The 5,012-nt window shown below is 31.3% G+C and overlaps 1 long non-coding RNA gene across 2 annotated transcripts in view; it reads right to left on the bottom strand.

The window, feature by feature from the left end:
- LOC18592610 overlaps positions 1-4,773 on the bottom strand; it is a 19,812-nt gene extending 15,039 nt beyond the window's left edge. Inside the window, exons 1-2 of one of the 2 annotated variants that reach the window (XR_001928942.1) lie at positions 3,077-4,773; positions 2,922-2,992 (exon numbers count right to left, since the gene is read on the bottom strand). This is a non-coding gene — a long non-coding RNA (uncharacterized LOC18592610). Of the gene's footprint in view, positions 1-2,749; positions 2,993-3,076 lie in introns of those variants that run through there. The other variant, XR_001928941.1, reaches the window with a different exon arrangement.

Raw genomic sequence — 5,012 nt, forward strand, 5'->3', positions numbered from 1 at the left:
TTCCTTCGTAAAGTCCCATCATCGGAATTTATACTTGTGTACATAAAATATCTACCTTTCATGACATTTAATAATGCAATAGTGATGTGTGATGCGCTCATAAATTCTAGTATTTGTTTCTTATCTTTAAAAGAAAATTTACTAGTTTTCTTTGTAAGCATATATACCATGAACAAATATTTTGTATTTACTTATTATTCTTATATAACCATTTTATTTCATTATGTATTTTTTCTATGTAAATATTTATTTATTTTACTATATAAACTTCCCTAAAAATCATATTTTTAAACCAGATTTTTTTTATTTCATAATTACTATTATTTGTGTATATGTGTTTTTTTATCATATAAATTTATATATATTTTTTATGATTATATAGATATTTGCCTTTATATTTTAGCCATATTCATTATTATGATGAGTTTATTATTTTTGTTGGAATTTTGATTTTTATTAATTATTTATCATCATGAATTTCATTATTTTATATAATCCTATATTCTTTTAAAACCTCATATATATATATATTATCCATCCTTTTTTGTATTTATTATTATTATTATTAATTTATTGTTATCATTATTTCCTTATTTCTTTTGTTTTTATATTTTGACTAGTGCATAATTAAGTATATGTAATTTTCATTTATTTAGGATTAGAAATATTTAAATTAAAAATTAAGACCCTCCCATCGTATTGGTAGAGTCTTAATTTAAATCCTAGGCCTAGGGAAAGTTCATTCGGAATTGTAACTTCTTGCGTTCCAAATGAACATCCCATCATTGGTGCAACTTATATATTATCCCCATGATTAATAGTGAAGTACTTTGAGATCCGACTTACATACTTTCCTAACTATTAATGTTGATCCTGAATGTACATTTTATTATTATAATTATTATTTTCCTTACTTGACCATTTTTAACACTTGACAACAAATGTCTACTTTTTCCCTTATTTTATTTTTATTTATTTTTTACTAATCATTTATTTATTCCTATATCATTTTTTTTACCTTAGCTAAATCTATTACTATAACTATATTTTATCTAGACATATACTCCCTATTTACATATATATATATATATATACTTCACTTACCTAACTCCATATATTTTTATAAATACATATTCATCTAAGTTTAAATTCTTTTTATGGCTAACCATATTTAAAACATTTTTATTATTTTCTACTATTATTATTATTTCTATATTCTTTGTTTGTTTTAATTTCCTAACCCGAAAATGTCATCTAAAAATTTTAAGATATTGTGCTAAAATGAGTTAAATTAATCCTACATCATATATTTTTAACCAAATAAAATGGGTTAGACCCAAACAACCCAAACCACAACAAATCCATGTAAAAAAAAAGAGCAAGGCCTTTACCTGACTTGGGCTCAAGTGGTGACCCAAGAAGACTAGCCCGTACAAAAACGCGCCAAGCCTGCCTCTTCAACTCAATACGCTTCACCCAAAATGCACCGTTTAATGCTTGTACAGCAACTACTTTACCTCTCAAAACTACGTCGTTTGGACTATAACCCCCTTTCTCCAAAACGACGCCATCTCACTCTAACCCCAAGTATTAAAACATTTTTTTTCTCTCCTCTCTCTTCATTTTCTCCTTTCATTTTCTCTCTCTACCATCGTTCCTCCCCCTTCTCTCTACCTCATTCTTCTTTTCCTCCTCCTTCTCTCTTTCTTTCTTCGACCGGTAACCACTTAAACTTTTAATCTCTTTTCTCTCAATCTCTTTCTCAATCAACGATCGAAAGGCGTAAACAAACCCATCGAATCCAAACCCAAAATAAAAACCGTTTACCCTAATGCCGACCCTTATGTATCCCCATTTTTTGTTTTGCTTTGTCTTTTTTGTTTTGGGATTTAAAGATTTAGTTTTTTGGATTTTAGCTAGGTATTTTTGTTGGTAGAAAACTATGGTATTTTTGTTCTATGGTTTTTTTGGGATTTTCAAAAATTGGCTACTAAGTTTTTGGTCATTAAGAATTTTTAAAAATCGAATTTTTTTTTGAAGATTTGGCTATGGTCAGGCTTTTTGATTGCTAGGGTTTTCAAAAAGAAAAAAAAGGATTTTTTTAGGGTTTCTCTTCGAATTCTACCTCCCTCAGTTTTTTCGTTACTGTTTACTATTTATTCTGCTCTTCAAACAATAAGTGCCATTAGATCCCTTCGTTTTTGGTCTCTGCCAAGTGAGATTTCTCGCTCCTAACATAAAACTTTTTTTCCTTATCGTAGTATGGTTGTTTTGATCCTCTGTATGGCCAACTAGCCTTTCAATTTTTACTCTGGCATGTTCTTCATGTTTGTTTTAATTCTGACTTAATTTTGTTTAATTATGGTGCTTGATCTGTTTTTAGGTTGAATTAATTAGTCAAACTTGTTTTTGAGTTATTAGAAAGGCTTTGGGAATGGGTTAAGAAATTAGAACCCACAAAACATATTAGGGCCCAATATAAACCTTAAAAACTTATAAAATAAATAAAAAGAAAATATAAGTAAAATAAAAATAAAATGATGTCTACACATCCCTCAATTCCCAAGCTTCGTATATACCTTTCAGAGTAGGCAACCACGTTACATCGATACAGATTCAGTTTTTCCATTTCTAACAATAACTAACAAAATTATAAATAAATAAATAAATGCATGCAACTAAAACAGATAATAGGAAAATATATATACTAGGGACCTAAAGCATTACGTAGTAAAGAAGAGCCCAAACATTTTTGAAAAGAAATGAATTAGTCTCTTAATCTGCTAATAAAGAGCAAACAGTTAGTGATCAAATTAACAATATTGCACCAACAGCCAACAAAAGAAACATGATCACTACAAAATTCCAAATACTTCAGAAAGCAATAGGCTTGACATCGAAACAATTGTTTGGCCACTCACCAAGGATCATTTGCGGATAATGAAAGATGAACCCAACCAGTAGGCTTGACAAGTTCCACAGTTTTAATCTCCTATGGAAAGCATTCACATACAAATTAACCAACCCAGTTAGAGTCCACAATTCTAAATAAAAAACTGAAGATAACAGATTATACCTTCAAATTATGGAAGCCATCACCAGTTTTGTTTTTCGGATAAGTAGACAGTGTGAGAAAGTTCTATATTGACCTTAAGAAGTGAGTGAACAGTATTCAAAGGTAACATGCACCTTTTTTATCTCTCTTTTTCCAAGTTGTGCTAGAAGTACACAGGTGGAGTGTGAAACTTTAAAGTCACTGAATGATGTTCCCTGGCAAGAGAGTGTAAGTGAAGTATCTTGTTGTTCTTTAGTTTCTGCTATCGTAAATAGGATGCCTCTACATAATAAGCACTGGATGGACATATGCTTCTTCAACCAAAAATGGAAAACAAAAGCTCATCTACATGAACAGATGGTTTGATTTAAGGGGTTTGGTATGATCCTGGATGTGGATCATGTATTGGAAGAATCAATAGGTTTTTTTTTTTATTTAATTATTTCCATCTGCACTCTCATTTCAATGTCCATAAAATCAACTCCTAGCTTAGTTAAACGCAGCAAATGAGTCAAGATCACTTTGGTTTTATTTTTTTGAAGACGGAAAGCCAGTTTTGGTAATCAGATTGAGCATGGTAACTTTCATATAATCATACCATGTATACTTTTATTTTCCAAATGGAGCAAACTTATTCTTTCGGTAAATTTCTATTGGAAGAACAGTCTAAAAGGAGAATAACCCTCTCATTATCAGAGCTGAAAGGTGGAATTGACTATAGACATCTATTTTGACCAAAAAACGAAAAGCGACTGCACACACATGTATTTACTTATTTCAGATTTTTAGATGCAATGTCTAACTTTTTTGAAAAAAATTATTCCACCATTTTCACAGCACAACACTAGTCCTAACGTTCAAAAGAAAGTCATCCACATGTGTATTGAGACCAATTCTGATATAAAACGCTTCTACAGTTCTAGTTTTAATAAGAATTTATCTAGATCATTCATAAGAATGTTTTATGAACGTACAACGAGTCATTACTATTACAATATGCTGGCTCAGTTGAAAGTCCTTAAAGCTTAATATGATCTAGAACCCAAATGCCAGCTTTAAATTCATCAAAGTCATTAAAGCTTAATATGATCTAAATAAGCAACAAAGGAGCACAGTTTCAAAAAAGTTCCACTGTCGACTAGGAAGGATCAAATTAAGTCAGTCAACTACTATTTTTTTTTAATTACAGTCACTAGGAAGTTCGGAACTTGCTTAAGCCTTAAATTTGTACTATCATTCACAAACACTTTCTCACTAACAAAATGAAATTAATATTTTATCAACCAAGTAAAACAATTAAGCAGTTAAAATCCAAACAACCAACACCAAAGCCAAAGAGGGGACTACCAAAAAAAACAGGCAGAAGGGAACTCAAAACTCCTAAACAGCTAAAAAAATAAAACTAAATTAAAACTCATGGAAGCAAACTGATGTCCAGGCAAAACATCACCAATATGCCCCAGTACTGCCCCAAGAGTCATGGAAGAAGAACTCTTGAGCACCTCACAAGCCTCCTTGGCTGTAACCATTGCAGTAGGCTAATCCTCTGCCGTAACGAAAATGCAGAAAAGAAAAATGTGTTGTGTTCACTCACTCACCTTTGCAAGCAGAGGATCAGCGGGGCTGTCAGCGAGGCACAAGGATCACCAAGAGGCGGCAAGGGGCAAGGCAGGGCAAGGGGCGGAAAGGGGCAGGTGATGAGGCTAGGGCGGGAAAGATTGAAAATATGGGAAAAGATTTGGGGAAAAAGTTGGGCATGAAAGCCAAGTTATATACTATATGATATGGGCTTCTTGTTAGATGGTTATGGTTGCAATAATTATCAAATTTAAGTATTGATAAAGTTGGCGAGCTCTAGGAATTTTCATTTTCAATGCTTTAGTTCGAGTCCTACCACTATCAGGTGATATATATATTATATTATTTAATGAATTATTAGTATTAATATAGTTATTAT

This window comes from Theobroma cacao, chromosome 8 (genome assembly GCF_000208745.1).
Source record: "Theobroma cacao cultivar B97-61/B2 chromosome 8, Criollo_cocoa_genome_V2, whole genome shotgun sequence".
In the NCBI taxonomy this organism is placed as follows: Eukaryota; Viridiplantae; Streptophyta; class Magnoliopsida; order Malvales; family Malvaceae; genus Theobroma; species Theobroma cacao.